Source organism: Arachis hypogaea, chromosome 13, assembly GCF_003086295.3.
Source record: "Arachis hypogaea cultivar Tifrunner chromosome 13, arahy.Tifrunner.gnm2.J5K5, whole genome shotgun sequence".
NCBI lineage: Eukaryota > Viridiplantae > Streptophyta > Magnoliopsida > Fabales > Fabaceae > Arachis > Arachis hypogaea.
The window spans coordinates 39,046,253-39,071,408 of NC_092048.1; the positions used below are offsets into that span (position 1 = coordinate 39,046,253).

The following is a 25,156-nucleotide window of genomic DNA, read 5'->3' on the forward strand; positions in this document are numbered from 1 at the left end:
TACCATTGTGAGATTAAGTGAAAATTTTATTTTATTTTTTAACCAACCCTACACTTGATTTGTTTCTATAAAAAGGATACTAGTAACTATTAACTTCATAGTATTTCTTTGTAGTCATTTCTAGTTCTTCATATTTTTTCGATCCAATTTTTATTCATCAACATCTTTCAAATTTGTTTCAATCAATAGTACGATGAATAATTATTTTTTTAATATTTTTAATATTCTCTTGCATATTTTATTTTTTATGTTATTTTATGATTTTTTTTCTGTCATATGATCAATATTTTTATATTTTTTGTGTAGTGTTCTAATTACACATAATTTATATGATAAAATTTTTTTATTGATATGATAAATATTTGTATATTGTTTTTTATACTATAACATTATTCAATTTTTTTTAATTGTAGCATAAAACATGTTTTGTTAACTCTTATATGTAACTTTAATTTAATAAGTAAGTAATCATTTGATTATAAATTAATTAAAAAGATCTGTTTCAATATCTAAATTAAGATATTTAAATTGATATCTCTTTTAATAATTTTTCATGTAAAAGTGATTTTGAGTAGTATAATCAAAAAATTTATTTTACTATAATTCATTTAAATATAAAGATTACCAAACATAAATCAAATTAAAACAAACTGACTTTTGATAAAAAATAATTTTGCAACATCAATTTTATGAAAACATCAATTTGCAAACTGTGGCCCAAACACACACTTAGTTTATTTTTTCGAACAGAACTATCCATATACCAAGTTGTAAACTATGACCCAAACACATAACAGCAATATCCATAGACCAAGTTGCGTACATATCCGTGTATGTGGCTCGATAAAATATCAAATAGATAACACATGATAATAAACACACCAATTCTTTAGCGAATAAACCGCTAGCCTGATGACGCTCCATGTACGAAGCATATGGTCATGACAAAAAGTTCTCCATCCCTTTCCAAAATATTACTCTTGTGGCCGATATAAAACCCGCAAAATTAGTAAATAATTAGCTAATAAATTAATTATTAATAAAAAAATTAGAAAAATAGAATTTTATAGTTTAATGAGTTAGAGCTAATTAAAATAAAAATTTTGACACTAATTTTAAAGAATTTGGCCCAAGATTGGACCGAACGGGCCGAACCGATTGAACCGGACCCAAGTGGGGCCAAGCCCACCAACCTAACCCCATGTATATAAGCTTGAAATCAAGCTTTATTCTTCATTCATGCTTCTGTCCGCAGAGAAGAGAGGGAAGGAAAGCAAACATAAAACCCTTGCCACTCAAATATTTAATCTTCCATAACTTTTGATCTGGAGCTCCGATTGACGAACCGTTTAGGGCCACACGTTCGTCTCGGAGTCCTCTTCAATTCTATCTGAATAAAGTGGTAAGTATTTCTATAATTCATGCCCAGTTCTCTGTGCCCTCTTTCTTCACGAAATTGGTTTGAGTTTTGAGTAATTTTGATGATTTTGGTGATTTAGGTGCAATCTAACATTGGATAATTGTTGGATTATACTCCAATACTCAATGGGTAAGGTAAGAAAACACTAAACTCTTGTGGTTTGCCCAATTTTGTGTACCCTAGTGCTAATTTAGTGAATTGTATGAATTAGATTGAATTTATGTTAAATTGGAGGTTGAATTGGTGAATTGGAGCTCTTGGAACAAATCCTTGGTGGCTGGAATTATTGGAGTTGATTGAGAACCTTGAAGCTTGAATTTTAGTGGTTTTGAGCTTAGGGAGGAATCGACCAAGGTATGGTTTCGGTTTCTCGTAACTAAAATATAATGTCTTGTGAAAACATAGGCTAGATAACCATAAGATTGGTTGAAGCATGTATGTATGATTAGTGATTAGTGACCTTAAAGTAAATGTTGAGTTATCTAACTTTGGTGAGAAATGATGGTATTGAGGATTTGTGTTGCATGATTTTGATTGTTGGGATTGGAAGATGTGAATGTTGAGAATTTAACTTTGAGGGGGTGTTGAACAATGATAATTAAGATGTTTTGATAATGATATTGATGGTGATGTATATTGGACTTGGATATGATAATGATGATTGATTTTGTAGTATATTGTGTTGAATTGAATGTGGATTGGCTAAGTTGGTTGTCATTTGGTATGAGGAAGTTGATGGTGTTGATGATGTATATGTATATGTATATGTATATGTATATGTATATGTGAGTTGTTGGTATGGATTATATTGTTGAGAATGAATTATTGTGTGGAAGTGACCATACTTGTAAAATTGGTGCAATTGGTGTATTGAGTAATGTTGGGACTTTATTTTGAAATACTAAACTACTTGTTAAAAAATCTGAAGTTTTGAAAGTGAACCGGTATTTTAATAGTGATTAGAATTATGAGACTAAAAGCTAAGCGAACTACAATAAGTATAGTTATCAATATTCAATTTTAAAGGTTTCGTATTAACTAGAGAATTAATTATGATTTTTCAAAGTTGAATTATGAAATTTGATTTTCTGCATTACTTTTAAACAAAGTCAGAAACTTTGAAAAGCTATAACTAATTCTGTGATGATCGGAATTGGATGGGACCAAGTTTGGATTAAGTTTGGGAATATAGGGAATTGGACTGAAAAATTTGAGGTATTTTTGTTAAATGTACAATTTATGGCGAATTTTTAAAGTTAAGTTGATAAATCTGTCCTGCAGCAGAGAAGTTCAAACAGGGCAGCAACTTGTTTGTCTTGCTGCGACTCCTACGAGCTGAGTTTTGGAGTGAAACTAATTTTGTTTTAAAATTTGATTAACTTAGTTTATTTCTCTAAAATTTCTGAATTTTAGGAGTTAAGGATTGGGATTTGTGAATTTTTGAAAACTGGTGATCAAAGCCGGAAAGAATCAGTTTTCAGCAAGTTATGCATCAACTTCCAATGCTTGTAACTCTTAGAATTAAATAGAAATTGGGTTGTAACTAAGACACACTTGTTTCTATATAATTTAGGAGTTTCCAAACCAAACTTTAGCCTAATTAAAATTTTGTAGTAAAAGTTATACAAGTTGAAAGATACTGAGCTACTTGATTTCTGAAACAGATTTTGAATTATTTCTATCTAACTTTAACATTATGTAACTTCTTCATTAAAAATGATATTGACCGGGAACCAATTGAGAAAGAAATTTGGAAAAGTTAAGTTTAACCATATTAATTTTGAAGGTGGTTGGAATTAATTTGAATTTTATATAGAATATTGAATATTACACACTGATGCTGTTTTTCTGGTTTTTAAGCACTATAGAGTAGGCTCGGTTTTCCTTCTATTTCTGAGGCTAGATTGATCAGAAAATTATGATTTTTAGTTTATTAGAAAGCTTAATCTGAGACGGTTTCCTAGACATAAAGTTTGTGCAATTCCAAATTCATTTGGTATTTTAAAAACAGAATTGAAATTAGGCTGCCGGTGTTATTTTGGTAACTACCTTAGGTATGGATCTTAAGAAAAGATTCCTATATTATTATCAAATGTTTTTGAGAATGTATTGTTGTAGTATTTGCTGATAAAATGTTGGTGAAATGTTGAGAAAGAGGTTTAAATATGAAATTGTTTTGAGCTTGACCTGGCAAGGTTCGTGGTGGTTTACCGCTTGCCCATTGTCGAGATGTATGTGGGGTTTGTGGTGGTGTACCGCCCACATATTTTTAAAAGAGAATATTGTGTGGGGTTCGTGGTGGTTTACCGCCCACATGTTTGTGTTGTTTTTCTAATTGAAGATCTTGCGAGGTTTGTGGTGGTGTACCGCTCGCAATGGTGGGGTTTGTGGTGGTGTACCGCCCGCTAGGTGGGGTTCGTGGTGGTGTACCACCCACCGGTTTTCAAGAGGACGATATCCGGATTAGGTATCGGATGTGTCGGGCTCTGGCAAAGTAACTGACACGTGAGCTCACGGCCAGTATGAAAGGCATGCATCATATGCATTTATATACCTTTTTTGGTTTGCACTACTTGGGTTTGCTTACTTGAATATCTATGCTTATTTGCTATATTTGCTATGTTTGAATATCTACTTGTGCTTGCCTTGTCTGCTTTGTCTGTCTATGCATCAGTGTTTCAAAGGATTGGAGAAAGAGATGAAGAGCTTAGGGGTTAAGTTAGGAAGTTAGATAGAATGAACGAGGAATCCTTAGATACCTCACTCTGTTTATGGTTTAAAATGTTAGTTTTAAGTTTGAATCCATTGTCGGAAGTTCTAGGATTGCCTTTGGCTTTCCCGGTACCTTATATGTTAGTTATGTGGGCACCATTACCATGCTGAGAACCTCTGGTTCTCATCCCATACATATTGTGGTTTTCAGATGCAGGATATGAGGCACCTTGCTGAGGCATACTGGAAGCTTCTGATAGCGGAGATCCTTGTCTTTGGGGCTTTATTTTGGATATATGTATATACGTAGATACTTTTATCTCCACTACGTATGTACTAATGTATTAACTTCCTCTTAGAGGTTATTCTAGAGAAATAGATTCTGTAACTCTATATTTTGGGTTTATTCTTGGGTTCTCTTATATATATATGTTATATAGCTATGTACTCAAGCCGATTTATCTTCGCGAGCCGAGTCTTGAGCTTTAATATTTGTACCTTGGAACTCTCTTTCGGTTATATCTATATTATCTTCTCTTATCTTTTCCGTTTATTGTTTACGTATTGTGAGTGTTGCGCTTTTCGTTTTACCGTTTTCGATTTTAACTTTTCTTTAAAGGCTCCTAGTTATAAATCTTTTTCACTATATTACGTATATAAATTTTACTTTTAGAAGTCATAGCGCCTTACCACCTCTGCTTTACATCCTAGGTGTAAAGCTTTGTGTGGTAAGGTGTTACATTATGGTATCAGAGCAGTTCGTTCCTGTAGAGCTTGGGGGATGGACTGACTAGCAATATAAAATCTAGTTACTTACCCATAGTCCACCAGTGCAAAAAAGAACTTTTGAATAAGCGAAGAAAACAACCGCATAATAAGAGACAAATTGAAAAGTGTGGGGAAAGAGGGGAAAGGGTGGGGAATGGTGGGGAATATTTGCAACCAGAAAGTGATAGAAGTTACATTGATATTTAATTGATAGAAGTAACACTGATATTTATAATGAAGAATTAGTGAGTCTAATACATAAATATAAGGATTGGTCCCACTAGATTCGGATACACACATCAGAATAGAGAAATTTACATTGGAGAATTAATAATTAATAATTAATGAATAGACATAATAATAATAATAATAATAATAATAATAATAATAATAATAATAATAATAATAATAATAATAATAATAATAATAATAAGAGAAATAAAAAACCTAATAATAAAAGAACATAACCTTACAATAAGAAAAAAAAAACTTGTTGTCCAAGGTCCCAACATGTAGGTATACTTTAATTGATGAACAATATACCAAAAATAAGAATTAAAATGTGGTAACATACATATTTTTAAATCATGAGCGATGAATCACTTTTGATTCATCTTAGTCATAGTTATAAGGTTATTGTGAAAATATGCATGAAGTGTGCCTCCAAGGTGAAATTTGAACATGAAAAAACTCCCACTTATTGGAAGAAGACACAAAAAAATTAATAAGAGGCAGTTCCTCATTAAATGCAATATATTCAATGCTATCAGTAACAATACCAAACAAATGAAGTCTGATCATGATGGAGAAACTCACCACATTATAGCGGTAAAGACATAAGAAGGAAAAAATGAAAAAAGGATAACACCAAAATAAGATAATAATCAACAAGGGAAAGAAATGTAACATTAATAACTATTGGTAGAAAACTGTCTTTTCAACAGCTCGTCTAATGGTTGAATAAATCCCATTAACAATTAAGGTATATAGGCAAGAAAAATTCAGAGAATTAAATGGATAAGATGGTTGATTTGGAAAAAAAAATTTCAACGCCCAGCATCGGGAGTAACACAGTAAACAAAAATGAGAAATGGACATCAGATAGGAAGAACATGACATGGCAAAGAAAATTGCAAACCCGCCATGGAATACAATAACGATGAAAAAAGTCACAATTTAACAACAAACACATCGCAGATGATATTAAATTAAATAAATACACTAACTATTATTATCACATGCGACGTAATTTCTATACATTACCAGAACAAAAGAGAGTAGGAGCTACATATTAGTATATGTATTATTAATTAATAAATATATATGATAACAAAGATTATTAACACCACATACCACTCATGAACGAAAGTCTAAATATAACAAAGGTATCGTCTATTAACAAAATTTCCAATGCCTACTTACATCGAGAACTGATAAACAAATATCTTCACATGATAATATTAATGGAAAGTAAGACAGTAAAAAAGGGTTAAGCTGTACACACTGGATAAGTTTTACAATTTAAAACCCTTCTGATCATACTAATCGTTATTGGTGGATATGAGTAATAAGTAAAAAGGAAGTCTAAAGATGACCATGCTTTGGAGATAGCACTATTAAGTGCAATTAACCAAGTATAGATGCAGAGGCAGGGACAAATTTCCCTAAGCACCTGTTAAGAACTCGGTATATGCACATGAAGGGCAAATTGTACTTGTAAGACCCGGTTAATTAATGGTTAATTAACCCATAAATGAGAATTTATTCTAGAAAGCCAAAAATGTTATTTTTATGGCTAAATGTGATAGAGGAAATTGAGACGAGAATTTCGGTACCAATTTTATAGAAATCGGACCAAGATTGGACCGAACGGGCCAAACCAGACCAACCGGACCCAAAGTGGGCCCTTGGCCCAACATAACTAAACCAAAACCCTAGTTTTCAGCACTCTCTCTCCTCACACAACACCAAAACACGCTGAAAATGGAGGCTATGGAGGGAAGAACACTCTCTCAAGTTCTTTCTCTCACTTGATCTTCAAACCACCATAACTTTTGATCTAGAGCTCCGATTGCCACTCCGTTTGCGGCCACGCGTTCACCGCGGAGTGCTCTACAAAACCCATACAATTAATCTTGAGGTAAGCCACGTTTTACTGTTCGAAATTCCAGCCCTTGATTTCGAGTTTCATGAGCAAAAATGTTGAGATTTTGGGTTCTTTGATGTTATAGGACCCAACTCTCTTGAAGGAGAAGGTTAATCTTGTCTCCTTGGACCTTGGGTGTGGTAAGATTCTCAACTCTAGTATAATTTGTTGTTCTATGAGGTTTGGGTATTGAGATGTTGTGTATGGATATGATGATTGTGGCTTAGGTTGTGTATATGTGAATATTGGAGCTTGATTGGTGATTTTGGAAAGCTTGGAAGGGGGTTTTGTGTGATAAAATCTGTTCTTGGAGGTGTTAAGACCTTGAGAGCTTAAGGAGAAGTGGTTTGGAAGTGCTCCGGTTAAGCGTGGGAAATCGGCTAAGGTATGGTTTCAGTTTCCCGTATCTAATATGTAATGTGGTAGGAAATACTTAGGCTAGAGGCCCTAAGATAGGCATTGAATTGTTGGTGTTGTTGAATAGTTGAGATATATGATGTGTTCATATATGTGATTATGAATATTGATGCCTTGATTGTGTGGAATATGAGAAATGCATGTTGTGATATATGCTTGATGGATGATTGAGGTTGAATTGATGGGTGGTACCATGTTGATGGTGAGTATGATGTTGATTATGTATAATGATGGTTAATTGGAAATGGTATTATTGGAAATTGGGATGAGGAAGGATGTATGACATGATATTGTGTTTGTCCTTTAGCCATTTGATTGAGAAGTGTTAAAATGGTTGGATGTGGTTTTGGAAACCTTGGTAAAGTGTCAATGTGTGAGTTGAGGATGGCTTGTTGTTGATTTTGGTACATTTTGAATGATTTCAAAGAGAAGGGTTGAAATTGGCATGTTTGATTGATTTTGAAAAGAGTTGAAAGTGGCTTGTTTTGAAAATGGCACCTTGTGGTTTTGTATGAAAACATGGTTTTTGGGCATACTTTGACGGGACATAACTTGGACTACGGATCTCTGATTTGTGCCAAATCTGTTTAGAAATGAAATTGGATCCGGGATGTCCATGCCGTTCGAAGAACGGGTGAAAAACGATTTAAAATGAGGAAGTTATGTCCGTCGGAAGATTGGGGTTTGAATATGTAAATTCTGCAGCTTTTAACTTAGAAAATTTTTAGCAGAATGACCCCTCGCGCGTAGGCGCACTTGGTGCGTACGCGCCGTTCTTCGAGAAAGCGCCATCCACGCGTGCGCGTACGCGTGGACCTGTTTTCATCCCAAAGTTGATTTTTGAGTTTTAAAAGCCAAATTTCATACTTCTAAGCCTCCGATCTCACCACTTATGTCTTAAATCATTATGATATGCCTAGCATGAGAAAAAGGGCTAGTGAATGTGGTAACTTGCGAGTGAAGCAAGGGAAAAATGAATGATCATTGAGGATCAAAGATGATTATGTGAGATGCGGAGAATGGCGGTGGAAGTGCTTGTTGTGCCATGGGCCGAAGGGCCGTAATTGTTAATGAATTGGCTGGTTATGGATTTAACCGTGAGCCGGATGGCTAGATTATTGCCGTGTTACGGCGGAGCCATGTTTATGGCCAAGTATAAATGCATATATGATGTTGATTGAATTGTGAAGGTTTGCACTTCCACCATTGGAGATGAGGGTTTCCCTGGGTAGTAGCAATGGCTAGCCACCATGTGCTCCAGGTTGAGACTCGAAGCTCTTTTGACCCTATGTCGTAAGTGTGGCCGGGCACTGTGAAAGGCCCGGATGAGCTCGCCCCCATAAATATTCACCAGTGATGGTGATGGATAAATATTCACCAGTAAGGGTGATGGATATGGATCATGATTATGATCAAGTTTATGATGAGTATAACTCGAGTTGGGGATGCACGACAGAGGGACAGTCCAATGGCTAGCTACCAGGACTTGTCGGGTTGGCTCTATAACCGACAGATGATATCATCAGCCACTAGGGACAGGCATGCATCATAAGCATACTACATGAATTGTTTGAGATTGCCTATTTGACTGCATATTACTTGCTATTTGTCTAAATGTCTTAATTGTTCTTATTTGTAAATCTCTTGTCTGATATAACTGTGTTTGCTATATTATACTCCTGCTGGTGGTTGGGAGGTCTGAAGGAATTGGAAAGGGAAGTATTAGTTAGACTGAAGAATCTTTAGTCAGTTGCCACTTACGGTTTAGCTTGTTTATAAGCTTTGATATTATCTGGAGGAAGTTCTAGGATTGCCTTCGGCTTTCCTCTATTATTATGTATTATATATGTGGAAGCTGTTACCGTGCTGGGGACCTCTGGTTCTCACCCATGCGGATTTTGTGGTTTTCAGATGCAGGACGCGAGGCTTCTCGTTGAGGCATGCTGGAGACTTCTGGATTAGCGAAGATCCTTTGTTCTCGGGACTCTATTTTGGGATATATATTTTGTTTAGATACTTTTATCTCCATTAAATAATACAAACTGTGATGACTCCTTCTAGAGGGGGACTTTGGAGATTAGATTTCTGTATTTGTGTCCCTTTGGATTTCCTTTGGGGTTTCCCTTATTTTATTATATGTATATATTGCTATGCTCGAACCGGTTATCTTCGCCGCCGGATTTTGAGTCTTGATATTCCTGTTTTTGATACTCTTTATATATATGATCTTGCGTTAGCTTATCCTTTGCTCGTTGTGTTAGTGATCGGAGTGTTGCGCTTTCGAGTTGCGGTTTTTGTTTACCCCTTTTTTTCTACAAGGCTCCTAGTTATAATCAATCATTCATACTACTATACGTACTAAATTTTTGTTTTAGAGGTCGTAATACCTTGCCATCTCTGAATTATGACTTAAGCATAAGTCTCTGTATGGTAGGGTGTTACATTATGGTATCAGAGCACTTCGTTCCTGTAGAGCCTGAGGAATGGACTGACTATGCTTCTGTGCATTCTCTGTATGTGTGTTATGTGCTGTTAGTATATCTACTTGATATAGTTGGCATAAACATTCATGAGCATGCATTTGGGACTTTGAAGCACTAAACTTCCGATATTGAGACTGATCAACTTAATATCGATTGTTTGGTGTGTATAGGAACCAGATGGCGTCTCATGTACGCGGTAGAGGCCGTGGGAGAGGTCGTACTAATGCTCGTGCGCCGGAGACTAACCCTAATGACCCGGTGAACTTTATGACTGCGTTGGAGAATATGGCTGCTGCTATGCAAGCCACTGCTGAGGCTCTTGGTCAACAGATGAACAACCATGGTAATGACGGAGGTGGAGTTCAGGGCCCGATGACACTGGCGAACTTTTTGAAGGTTAATCCACCTAAGTTCAAGGGAACTACTAGCCCGACTGAGGCCGATACATGGTTTCAGGCTATAGAGCGAGCACTGCAAGCACAAGTGGTACCTGAAGGACAGCGTGTCGAGTTCGCTACCTATATGCTCACAGGTGAAGCGTCGCATTGGTGGCAAGGTATCCGACGCCTCCTACAGCAGGGTGATGATTATATCACTTGGGATGTCTTCCAAGAGGAGTTCTATAAGAAGTACTTTCCGACTTCTGCTAGGACGGCCAAGGAGCTTGAATTGTTGCAGCTGAAGCAGGGTACTATGTCCGTATCTGAGTATACTGACAAGTTTGAGGAGCTGTTCAGATTCTCTCGTATGTGTCAAGGGACTCCGGTGGAGTATGAGGAATGGAAGTGTGTTAAGTACGAAGGAGGACTCCGGAGTGATATTTTCGGTTCGGTGGGGCCAATGGAGATTAGGACTTTCTCCGAATTGGTGAACAAGTGTAGGGTTGCTGAAGAGTGTGTGAAGAGGGCAGCCGCTGAGAAAGGAAGTCACAAAGGATCATTTCCACAGAACCGAGGGAAGAGCTTTGCACCTAGAGGTCTGTCTTTCAAGAGGGGAGGTTCTTTTAGGAGGCCCAACAACAACTACTCCCAAGGGAAAAGGTTTGGGAAGCAGCCTCAGAATGATCAAGCTTGTACTAGGTGTGGGAGTCACCATCCGGGAGTACCATGCAAGGCCGGATGGGGTTTGTGCTACAATTGTGGAAAGGCGGGGCATAAAGCCGCAAGTTGTCCGGAGAAGCAAAAGCAAGGTGCTGGGAAAGCACAACAGACTGGTCGGGTGTTCACCACCTCAGCTGTGGGTGCAGAAGGATCTGAGACACTCATTCGAGGTAACTGTGAAATGGCTAGTCAAACTTTAAATGCTTTATTTGATTCGGGAGCATCGCATTCATTTATTGCATTTGAGAAAGCCCATGAGTTAGGATTGAAGATCGTAACCTTAGGTTATGACCTAAAGGTACATAATGCTACCCATGAAGCCATGGTAACTAGGCTAGGATGCCCGAAAGTTTCGTTCAGGTTCAAGCAGCGTGATTTTGTCCATAATTTAATCTGCTTACCGATGATCGGTCTTGACCTTATCTTGGGATTGGACTGGTTATCCGAGAACCATGTCCTGGTTGGTTGTTCTACCAAGTCGGTGTACCTTATGCCGGAGGATACAGAAGGGCTGGTTGTGGTGAATAATTATTACTTGAATTCGATGATGGTGAACTGTTCTGGAATCGAATGTCAGGGTATCCTGTTGTTAACCGCGGGTGTTTCGGGTGATGATCAAAAGTTGGATCAGATTCCGGTAGTGTGTGAGTTTTCGGAAGTGTTTCCCGATGATATTGAGGAATTTTCACCTAACCGAGAGGTCAAGTTTGCTATTGAGTTGGTGCTTGGGGCGGGACCAATCTCAAGTGCTCCTTATAGGATGTCACCGTTAGAGATGGCCGAGCTAAAGTCTCAGTTAGAGGAATTGTTGGGTAAGAACTTTATCCGACCAAGTGTTTCCCCGTGGGGTGCTCCAGTGTTACTGGTAAAGAAGAAAGATGGAAGTATGCGACTCTGTGTGGATTACAGGCAGCTGAACAAGGTCACCATAAAGAATAAATACCCATTGCTGAGAATTGATGATCTCATGGACCAGTTACAAGGAGCTGGGGTTTTTTCTAAGATCGATTTGCGATCCGGTTATCACCAAATAAGGGTGAAGGGTGAGGATATCCCTAAGACCGCTTTCAGGACTCGTTATGGTCATTACGAGTATACTATGATGTCTTTTGGGTTGACGAATGCTCCTGCAGTGTTTATGTATTACATGAATAGAGTATTCCGTCCGTTTCTGGATAAATTCGTTGTTGTCTTCATTGACGACATACTGATTTACTCCAAGACTGAAGAAGAGCATGCGGAACACTTGCGGACCGTGTTGCAGATTTTAAAGGAGAAGAAACTCTATGCGAAACTGTCTAAGTGTGAGTTTTGGAAGAGTGAGGTAAAGTTTTTGGGTCACGTGGTGAGTAAGCAGGGAATAGCCGTAGATCCAACTAAGGTGGAAGCTGTGATGGATTGGAGGAAACCAACCATAGTAACTGAGATAAGGAGTTTTCTGGGTTTAGCTGGCTATTACCGAAGGTTCATCAAAGGCTTTTCGCAATTAGCCTTGCCATTGACAAAGTTAACCCGCAAAGACACTCCGTTTGTTTGGACTCCTGAGTGCGAGGAGAGCTTTCAGGTATTGAAGAAAAAGTTGACCACTGCACCTGTGTTAGTGTTACCTGAGCCGAACGAACCTTTTGAGATGTACTGTGATGCCTCACTGAAGGGTCTAGGATGCGTGCTGATGCAGCATCATAATGTGGTGGCGTATGCCTCACGACAGTTGAGACCTCATGAAGTTAGTTACCCTACGCACGATCTGGAACTCGCTGCGGTCGTGTTTGCCTTGAAGGTGTGGAGGCATTATCTCTATGGGGTTAAGTTCCAAGTCTTCTCCGATCACAAGAGCTTGAAATACCTCTTTGATCAGAAAGAGCTTAATACGAGGCAAAGGAGGTGGATGGAATTGTTGAAAGACTATGACCTTGAGTTAAATTACCATCCTGGAAAGGCGAATATAGTGGCGGATGCGTTAAGTCGGAAGTCGTTGTATGCGTCTTGGATGATGCTTCAAGAGGAAAAGTTGCTCAAGGAATTCGAGAGTCTAAAAATCGGTGCTCGAGAAGTATCTGGAACCTTGTGTTTGAGCCGATTAGAAATCTCAAGTGACTTTAAGTCCGAACTCCTAAAGGCTCATGAAAACGATGAAGCGTTATGGAAGGTTTTACCGGCTATCGAGCAAGGAAAACAGTGGAGAGTGTCGGAAGAAAAAGATGGGTTATGGAGATTCAAGGGTAGGATCATTGTGCCGGATGTTGGTACTTTGAGGCAAGATATCTTAAAGGAGGCACACAAAAGCGGATTCTCCATTCACCCGGGAAGTACTAAGATGTACCATGATTTAAAGGCGATGTTTTGGTGGCCGGGTATGAAGAATGATGTGGCGGAATATGTTTCAAAGTGCTTAACTTGTCAAAAGGTAAAGATTGAACATCAAAGACCTTCCGGGATGTTGCAACCTTTAGAGGTTCCGCAATGGAAATGGGAAAGTATTGCAATGGACTTTGTGTCGGGATTGCCAAGGACTAGGACTGGTTTTGATGCTATCTAGGTGATTGTGGACCGACTGACGAAGTCAGCTCACTTTTTGCCCATTCGGATGACTTACACCCTTGAGGAGCTAGCTCGGTTATACATAAAGGAGATTGTGAGACTCCATGGTGTACCTGCTACTATAATCTCTGATAGAGATTCTCGTTTCACTTCGAGATTCTGGGGTGCATTTCAGAAAGCTTTTAGAACCCGATTAAGCTTGAGTACAGCTTACCATCCTCAAACAGATGGTCAATCTGAGAGGACGATCCAAACACTAGAGGATATGTTGAGAGCTTGTGTTTTGGATCAACCGGCAAGTTGGGATTGGTATATGCCGTTAGTGGAGTTTGCATACAATAATAGTTACCATATGAGCATCGGAATGGCTCCGTATGAGGCATTGTATGGGAGGAAATGTCAATCTCCGCTATGTTGGTATGAAACTGGAGAGAAAGGCTTGTTGGGGCCGGAAATGATAGCTGAGACTACTGAACAAGTTAAGAAAATCCGAGATAGGATGCTTACGGCGCAGAGTCGCCAAAAGAGTTACGCCGATCAGAGGCGGAAGCCCTTGGAATTTGAGGAAGGAGATCATGTTTTCCTTAAGGTTACTCCGACCACAGGAATAGGTAGAGCGATTAAAGCAAAGAAGTTGAATCCTCGATACATTGGTCCATTTCAGATCCTGGAGAGGATTGGGCCGGTGGCGTATCGGGTGGCTCTACCACCTCATCTTTCGAACCTGCACGATGTGTTTCACGTGTCACAGCTTCGGAAGTACACTCCTGATGCTAGCCATGTGTTAGAACCTGAATCAGTTCAGTTAAGAGAAGATTTGACGCTTCCAGTGGCTCCAGTTAGAATTGACGATACTAGTATCAAACGATTGCGTGGAAAAGAGGTTTCATTAGTCAAAGTGGCTTGGAGTCGAGGCGGTGTTGAAGAACACACTTGGGAACTTGAGTCGGAGATACGAACGGATTATCCGCACTTATTCTCAGGTAATTGAATTTGAATTTTGTGGGCAAAATTCCCAATTAGGTGGGTAGAATGTAAGACCCGGTTAATTAATGGTTAATTAACCCATAAATGAGAATTTATTCTAGAAAGCCAAAAATGTTATTTTTATGGCTAAATGTGATAGAGGAAATTGAGACGAGAATTTCGGTACCAATTTTATAGAAATCGGACCAAGATTGGACCGAACGGGCCAAACCAGACCAACCGGACCCAAAGTGGGCCCTTGGCCCAACATAACTAAACCAAAACCCTAGTTTTCAGCACTCTCTCTCCTCACACAACACCAAAACACGCTGAAAATGGAGGCTATGGAGGGAAGAACACTCTCTCAAGTTCTTTCTCTCACTTGATCTTCAAACCACCATAACTTTTGATCTAGAGCTCCGATTGCCACTCCGTTTGCGGCCACGCGTTCACCGCGGAGTGCTCTACAAAACCCATACAATTAATCTTGAGGTAAGCCACGTTTTACTGTTCGAAATTCCAGCCCTTGATTTCGAGTTTCATGAGCAAAAATGTTGAGATTTTGGGTTCTTTGATGTTATAGGACCCAACTCTCTTGAAGGAGAAGGTTAATCTTGTCTCCTTGGACCTTGGGTGTGGTAAGATTCTCAACTCTAGTATAATTTGTTGTTCTATGAGGTTTGGGTATTGAGATGTTGTGTATGGATATGATGATTGTGGCTTAGGTTGTGTATATGTGAATATTGGAGCTTGATTGGTGATTTTGGAAAGCTTGGAAGGGGGTTTTGTGTGATAAAATCTGTTCTTGGAGGTGTTAAGACCTTGAGAGCTTAAGGAGAAGTGGTTTGGAAGTGCTCCGGTTAAGCGTGGGAAATCGGCTAAGGTATGGTTTCAGTTTCCCGTATCTAATATGTAATGTGGTAGGAAATACTTAGGCTAGAGGCCCTAAGATAGGCATTGAATTGTTGGTGTTGTTGAATAGTTGAGATATATGATGTGTTCATATATGTGATTATGAATATTGATGCCTTGATTGTGTGGAATATGAGAAATGCATGTTGTGATATATGCTTGATGGATGATTGAGGTTGAATTGATGGGTGGTACCATGTTGATGGTGAGTATGATGTTGATTATGTATAATGATGGTTAATTGGAAATGGTATTATTGGAAATTGGGATGAGGAAGGATGTATGACATGATATTGTGTTTGTCCTTTAGCCATTTGATTGAGAAGTGTTAAAATGGTTGGATGTGGTTTTGGAAACCTTGGTAAAGTGTCAATGTGTGAGTTGAGGATGGCTTGTTGTTGATTTTGGTACATTTTGAATGATTTCAAAGAGAAGGGTTGAAATTGGCATGTTTGATTGATTTTGAAAAGAGTTGAAAGTGGCTTGTTTTGAAAATGGCACCTTGTGGTTTTGTATGAAAACATGGTTTTTGGGCATACTTTGACGGGACATAACTTGGACTACGGATCTCTGATTTGTGCCAAATCTGTTTAGAAATGAAATTGGATCCGGGATATCCATGCCGTTCGAAGAACGGGTGAAAAACGATTTAAAATGAGGAAGTTATGTCCGTCGGAAGATTGGGGTTTGAATATGTAAATTCTGCAGCTTTTAACTTAGAAAATTTTTAGCAGAATGACCCCTCGCGCGTAGGCGCACTTGGTGCGTACGCGCCGTTCTTCGAGAAAGCGCCATCCACGCGTGCGCGTACGCGTGGACCTGTTTTCATCCCAAAGTTGATTTTTGAGTTTTAAAAGCCAAATTTCATACTTCTAAGCCTCCGATCTCACCACTTATGTCTTAAATCATTATGATATGCCTAGCATGAGAAAAAGGGCTAGTGAATGTGGTAACTTGCGAGTGAAGCAAGGGAAAAATGAATGATCATTGAGGATCAAAGATGATTATGTGAGATGCGGAGAATGGCGGTGGAAGTGCTTGTTGTGCCATGGGCCGAAGGGCCGTAATTGTTAATGAATTGGCTGGTTATGGATTTAACCGTGAGCCGGATGGCTAGATTATTGCCGTGTTACGGCGGAGCCATGTTTATGGCCAAGTATAAATGCATATATGATGTTGATTGAATTGTGAAGGTTTGCACTTCCACCATTGGAGATGAGGGTTTCCCTGGGTAGTAGCAATGGCTAGCCACCATGTGCTCCAGGTTGAGACTCGAAGCTCTTTTGACCCTATGTCGTAAGTGTGGCCGGGCACTGTGAAAGGCCCGGATGAGCTCGCCCCCATAAATATTCACCAGTGATGGTGATGGATAAATATTCACCAGTAAGGGTGATGGATATGGATCATGATTATGATCAAGTTTATGATGAGTATAACTCGAGTTGGGGATGCACGACAGAGGGACAGTCCAATGGCTAGCTACCAGGACTTGTCGGGTTGGCTCTATAACCGACAGATGATATCATCAGCCACTAGGGACAGGCATGCATCATAAGCATACTACATGAATTGTTTGAGATTGCCTATTTGACTGCATATTACTTGCTATTTGTCTAAATGTCTTAATTGTTCTTATTTGTAAATCTCTTGTCTGATATAACTGTGTTTGCTATATTATACTCCTGCTGGTGGTTGGGAGGTCTGAAGGAATTGGAAAGGGAAGTATTAGTTAGACTGAAGAATCTTTAGTCAGTTGCCACTTACGGTTTAGCTTGTTTATAAGCTTTGATATTATCTGGAGGAAGTTCTAGGATTGCCTTCGGCTTTCCTCTATTATTATGTATTATATATGTGGAAGCTGTTACCGTGCTGGGGACCTCTGGTTCTCACCCATGCGGATTTTGTGGTTTTCAGATGCAGGACGCGAGGCTTCTCGTTGAGGCATGCTGGAGACTTCTGGATTAGCGAAGATCCTTTGTTCTCGGGACTCTATTTTGGGATATATATTTTGTTTAGATACTTTTATCTCCATTAAATAATACAAACTGTGATGACTCCTTCTAGAGGGGGACTTTGGAGATTAGATTTCTGTATTTGTGTCCCTTTGGATTTCCTTTGGGGTTTCCCTTATTTTATTATATGTATATATTGCTATGCTCGAACCGGTTATCTTCGCCGCTGGATTTTGAGTCTTGATATTCCTGTTTTTGATACTCTTTATATATATGATCTTGCGTTAGCTTATCCTTTGCTCGTTGTGTTAGTGATCGGAGTGTTGCGCTTTCGAGTTGCGGTTTTTGTTTACCCCTTTTTTTCTACAAGGCTCCTAGTTATAATCAATCATTCATACTACTATACGTACTAAATTTTTGTTTTAGAGGTCGTAATACCTTGCCATCTCTGAATTATGACTTAAGCATAAGTCTCTGTATGGTAGGGTGTTACAGTACTCCTCCACATGGATACAGCAAAACTGAATATTCAAAATGGCATCCTAAAGTAATGAATCACAGTTTCACGAAAGTCAAATAAAGTGATCAGAAACATTATGGAGGATCAGCATGGTTGACACAAAAAAAAAAGACTAAATAACTTCGGTGATCTGTATATATCATTACCAGCGATGGGAGCATTACTTTTTTAAACCACAGGGACCCTTTATTTTGGGTAATTACATATAGAATTATTAAGCAATACATAACAAATCAAGACATAAATAAGTTGACAAATTAAAATAAGAAACAATAAAGTGTTCATGGTCAAATGAAGTTTTCAGGGATGAGGGCCAAAGTCTAGAGTTCTAAGTGATCGCAGAAAATTTTCACGTTACGTATATTTTATTCGACATATTGAATAAACTGATGCTTTTGGTGATGCATCCAGTTTGAAACCGTCTAAGGAAGAAAGAAAATAACAAAGATCCACCAATGAACAACATGGAGTCCGGAGTTGACCGCTACCACCGGCGCCCAACACATTCAAACTCGTAGGAGGATTTTTTGGCTTGCAAAACCACTACACCTAAAACTGGATATTAGGCCATTGCGTGAAGTGGCCGGCACCCTGTAGCAACATCAGATCTGTCTTATCGGCCAAGCTATTTGCTTAAAGGCAAGAATGTTGCTAACCAGTTGATGGTTTCACATGTGAAACCTTGTAGTTGTCAACATACACAGAGATTATAAACCAAAGAAACACCACCTCATCTATCCAAAAACGTAAAAAAGGCCGCAACACTTAAAACGGAACTCAGGATGTAACGAAGAACTGGAGATCACATTTGATTAGGGAAACACCATTGGGGGCACATTGATACTCATGACATAATAACCACAACATGGATTACCTAAAGCAAGTGTTCGTTAACTATATAACATGATGCTAGCGAACACAATATTGGTTAATGCATCACATAAAGGATCATAACAAAGAACCACACCAACTAACTAATGCCTAATTTATTAACCTAATGGGAAGAGAACATGATTTAAAACATAGCAGCAAATGCGACATGGTAATTTTCACACACAGACACTAAATTCAATAATACCATTGATGCCAACAACTCTTGACCACCTCATGCGGCCAACAAATCTAACGACTCCATCACCTAGACCAACAGCGCGAACATGAACCTCTGACACAACTGTATCAAAAGATGGGTCAAAGATGTCAAAGCCACAGATGAAATGATTAATGCCAAGGAGGTCGAGTCCCACCATAGCACAAGGAGTATCTGTTCGATTAGGATCACCAATAAAAAGATGCCGGCCCCACTCCATGCTTCCCAACGGACCAATATTGATGGTTAACAGGTGCACCCTGTATCTAGAGGATGACTGCTCATAGCTAACGAAATCAACACCATTATCGCGACCAATCAAAGCAGGATACTCAACACATACGTCTGCACCAAATTCAATCTCAGTCCATGTACAATCTTGAGTTGAGTACCTAACCACAGAAACCGGTTTCTTTCGAAACCTTCCTTTGCTATTGACCCAAAAGATAGAGTGCTGTGAAACCGCATACCGGTTGGCCAATCTGTCAACCATGGGTAGTGTATGAACACATCCACCCCACTGACCTACGGTTGAATAAAAAACCTACATGTCGTATCTAGACGAAGCCAAGTGATGCTTGGTACGGCTTACAATCTAATAATCAGCGCAACCAGATACCACAACCAAGGCATACGCAGACCAATCATCACGGTGGTTAAAGTGGTAGCAATCAGACCCTGGATCAAGGATAACATACTTCCAAGAAGTCAACAGATTCTAGACAACCAATGAACTGGAATGCCCATCGATCGAATACCTTGCACACAGCATACCCATGGTTGACCCAACCAACGAAAACCACTTCCAATCGAAAGGAGACGTCACTGGAACCTTTACCCGAGTTTCAAACAAGTAAAGTGACAGCTGGTCACAATCAACATCCTTCAAAGGATTATCCAAATGAAGGACGACCCCCTTTCCTCCTTTCGAAGTCACATGTTTGACCATATTATCGGCCCGATTCAATCTATTAAACCAATCATGCGACATACATTTGCCCCTTCCTATTGTTTTCCCATCTGATAGAAGGAAGATCCTCAGAATCAGATCCGTTGGCAACACCGGAGGGTTGCCACTGGTTGCCTCACCACAGTCGCTCCATCAAACACAGCATTAACTACTGCGTTCAACGAACGACAACCTCGAAGTGGCTGCTGATATTCCATGTAAATAGGTGATCAAGAATACAACACACTAATGTTTGAGAAAGAGAAACGACGACCGTTTGAGAAACGGAGAAATGAGATTGATATATGATGTGACCAAACCATGAAATTTCATCTTCTTAAATAGAGATGACACCCACCTACTAATTATTTATTAATTTATTATTTGTCGTAAAGATAGTATCTAGCATTTAGAATATTCTTATCCATTAATATTTAATATGTATAAATCTATCCATAATCTATCTATAAAAGATTGGATTATCAGGATAAATTTAACCATATATTTATATCCTTAAGTTGATTTCTTTCTACCATATTATCTATATTATCTATTTTATAATTGTAGTGCAAAAAGTTTTACTTTATAATATAATATAGGTTTAATTATTCTGTTGGTCTCTATAGTTTTGCAAAATTTTTAATTAGGTCCCTATACTTTTTTTTCCTTTTAATTGAGTCCTTGCACCAATTTCTTTTTTAATTGGGTCCCTACACGTTTTTTTCCTTTTATTTGGGTCCGTGTACCAATTTTTTTAGTTGGATCCCTATACAATTAAGCCAATTACTATCAAGAGGGACCTAATTGAAAAAAAATTTTGGTGCAGGGACCTAATTAAAAGGAAAAAAAAGTATAAGGACCTAATTGAAAATTTTGTGAAACTATAGGGACTAACATAGTAATTAAACCTATAATATAATATGAATCAATCTACAATATGCAAAATGCTTTTCTTTCAATTTCGAATTTTTAAAATGTCCAAAATATGTTTTACATCTTCTATTCGAAAATCTTCTATCTTCTATTTTCATAAAGTTTTCATGACTAGTATACAAATTTTTCTTATTCATTTGAATATATGAATATAAATATATATTCAAGTGAATAAATAATTTAATTTCTAAATAACACATTATATTATATATCATTCTACTACATATATCATTATATAAATATTATACATATTATACATCTAATGTAATATAATGCTATAATATAATGCTATAATGTAAAATTAAAAGTTGTCAGGAACATTATATATATATATATAATTCATCTAATGTAACTATATTGCTATAATGTAATACTAAAACTTGTCAGGAACATTATATATTATATATATGATTTTATAATATTATATAATATAATTTTATTTTGATATAAACTTTTATTTTGATAAAAAAATCGTATCGACTTTTTAAATGGTTCTATTTTGATATAACAATCAAATTAATATTCCTTTATTTTTTATTTTTTTATATTAAGTTGTAATAAAATGTAATACTTAAGAAAATAAAATATATTAATTCTTTAATTTAGAGCTTATTTAGAATTAAGTTAAATAGGTAACTGTCGTAAAAATTATGATTAAGTTAAATATTTTTATTTTATATTATTTTTTTTATACTATCAATATATGTAAAATAAGCTAATGAGTTATAGTTCAAATGACATAGTCTCTCCATACTCAATTAAGAGGTTGAGGGTTCGAGTCTCCTATCTTTGATAAAAAAAAATATATATGTGAAATAATCCTTAATCATAATTTAAATAAGATAATTAGGTATACAGTACAATAATTATACTTCAAATATAAATTAATTATATTTTATCATATCTAAAAAATTGTCTGCTGACTAACATACACCAAGCTATGGAAAAAAAAGTGGCATAGAAAATTATTGGAACAAAAATATGAAGATCATTAACACTTTGTCCTAGTTACATATTATTCTGTAAGTAATTTACTTGAACAAATTAAACACTATAAAATAGCGTCATCATCATCCTCCAATGTAGTCCTCAATGAGTTAAAAGTTGTATATCCAAGTTATATATACATATAATAATATTGTTATATTATAGTAATAGTTTCAAACATTCAATCTGTATAGGCATTTCTTTTATGAAGAAACTACTACAGGGTCACATGGATTCCTAAGCTAGCCATTTGTAAAGAAACTGCTATAGGATATAGCGATTTTTTCATTGTTTTACTCCTTTAGAAACTGCTACAGAATATAGCGATTTCCTCTCACACGCATTTCAACATAAATTGCTATAGGGTGTAACAATTTATGTTAATACTCTAATTCACTGTCGTGATTTTCATAATAATATAAATGTTACAAATGCGTCTACAGTTTGTAAAAGTTGTATCCTACTAATTTTAATCTCCAAATATTTTAATTAAGTAAATGGCCCCTTTTTAAATGTAAACAAAAACAATCACATATTAAAAGAAACACACAAAAAATTAAAACAAATAAATTTTATGATGATAGACACAAAATTTTAAAAATATAATTTCTGTGTTATTCAAATTATATTTTTGTTATTCAACTGAAATTTTTATATTTTTTGTGTTATTCAAATAAAAAAATTTTAGAATTTAAAATAAGTTCTATTATTTAATTTATATTTTTTTATTATTTAACTAAAATTTTGTGTTATTTCTCTATGTCATTATTAAACTAAAAAATATTCAAAATTCCAAAAAAAAAATTTTACTAATTTTTTTTTTATTTTTTGTATTAGGTATGTATTATGTTTATGTACTATTCAACTTAAAAACTAATTTGTTTAAATGAAATTTTCTATTAATAAAATATTTAAATAGAACAAAAAGTATTGAAGAAAAATGAATATTTGAAAAGAAGAAGAGAATTTAGAAATTAGAGATAGTAAAAAAAAAAGAAGAAAATTAACAAGAGATGAATAAAAGAAAAGAAAATATGAAAAGAGAAGAGAAGAAGAAGATATATGCTTAGAAGAAGAGAACATAAGAAGGAAGAAAAAAAAGAAAAACAAAAACAACATACTAGAAATAAGAGAAGATAACGGACGAAAAATAAAAAAAATAACCACGTTATATGTACATTAAAATAAGTCACATCAAAATTAATTATAAGTAAAAAATACACATTAAAATATAAAATACACATTGTCAGATATGTATTTATATATAAATATATAGTGACTGATTTTAGTAGCTGATTTTATTGAACAAATAATATTTTTGATAAAAAAAATGACACCCTTAATTTTAAAAAACTTGGTTGAACTTAGTCATTCTAATAATACTAGTACTATTTGCAATTTACTTTAAATTACTCTATTTGTGAAATGATAAACTTATAAGGTATTGACCTGAAAAATAAATCTATAATTCCATTATTCCAGAACACTATATAGACTTAAGAATTATTTGTTTTAAACTACTAAAATTAATATTTAATTTGTATATAGCATATTATTGGGATTAAGCCTCCAACATATAAATTTTCATGAACATGTGCATATAATATGTAACGTGGATTGGAGAGTACGATTTTCTTCTCATTTTGATTTCAATCAAAGATTAGTATTAGAGTAATGAAAATTAGTTGGGAGTAGTTGATAGTAGTTAGATAATAGTTATAATAATGGTATGATATTTTTATAAATAACTAGGTTTATATTTTGTAATACACATAATTTAATATGTATATCATTTTCTTAATCTTCTTTCTTGAATTCTAACTTGGTATCAGAGCTATAGTTTTCTCTTTGAGGATGATAGCTTATTTTGTTTCTAGTGAGACAACTATGTGTTATATTTTCTTTCCAAGTATTCTTCTCCATTGTGCATTTTCTTCTTTCTTTTGTCTATGTATTGATATTCTCTCACATCACTGATTAGTCAATCCTCTCTATCTCATCTTTCTGAGTTTAACAAACCAAAAATCACTGTCATCTACCGCCTGGCCGCCTCCACGTGCTGCCATAAGCTTCCTGTTCACCTCTAATAGCAATATTACTTTCAATTACATTTTGAGTCAGTTTTCTCATTTTCGTCTGACACCAATGATCTTATCATCTCTTCCATGAGTATCTAAGTTGAACTACCCTAAAACCACTGCCATCCGCCTCTGCACACGCTCTCATGCACCATCTAAAGTGCTCCAACCATTTGCCTTCAACTTCATTTTCATTATTGAAATAGCAGTGTCTTGTTTACCTTTTTCGGCCCTTTTTTTGACGTCCTTTAGCATAACCAACCACACCTTTGATTCTTCACTTCATTTCGAGTACAACCAACAAAGTCCTGCCATTGACTGCTAGACGCGCCTCCACGCATGGGTTGATGGATAATTTTCAAAACTCAACAAGTGCACCAAATAGTATCAAGTAATACCACGGTGAATGGATATCGTTTCCACGAGGATTAATGGATTGAGCAAGCAATGGTTAATTGATTATTCTAATTAGACAGATTGAAAATTTGGTTTAAGAGGTATTCAGTATCAAAATAGAAAATTTAAAAGAAAGCAGGCAATAATGATAAGAGAAAGTAGAATGATTAAAAACGTTAAGACTTTGAGATGTTTAGACTTCAAGAAAAATGCTTCTTACTATCTACCTTGATCATGCAAAGATGTATCTATGGCAAACTGTAATTAATAAAATTTCAATCCCTTGGAAATTCAATTTCTCTTAACCTAACAACTATCAATTCCTTAATCAATTAATTATCATAAGAGGTTAAACACAATTTCTGATTCAAAGTCACACAATTCTTAAAGATTAATCCTAGTTGATTTTATGCCACTTATCAGAACTAGTTTTAGAAGCTTACAGAATTGTAAGAAGAAGTTTCAAACTCAATTCTAGTAACCAACTTTTCCAAGGTGATAACAAAATTTAATCAAGTTGGAATTATTTTTCAATACATTCAAACCCTTGCGATAAAGAACGAAAATTTACTTCTTGAGAAAAACATCAATGAATTAATCAAAAGTAAAAAAGTAATAACATTAGTCCATCAAAATCAATAGAGCAGCTAACCTTAACAGAGAAGATTAGTGACTCATAGTGCAGAACAAAAATAAGGATTTTAAATAATGCAGATAAGAAAATGTGCCTTTCGAAAAACTCTTTGGACTTATTTATACTCTAACCTAAACCTACTCAAATTCAAA

The 25,156-nt window shown here is 36.3% G+C and overlaps 1 long non-coding RNA gene across 1 annotated transcript; it reads left to right on the forward strand.

The window, feature by feature from the left end:
• Positions 1-1,239: 1,239 nt before the first annotated feature.
• On the forward strand, positions 1,240-4,672 carry LOC112738151 (uncharacterized). The gene is made up of 4 exons (XR_003169270.2): positions 1,240-1,402; positions 1,500-1,554; positions 1,632-1,774; positions 4,344-4,672. It is a non-coding gene; the product is annotated as an uncharacterized lncRNA (long non-coding RNA).
• The last annotated feature ends 20,484 nt before the right edge of the window (positions 4,673-25,156 follow it).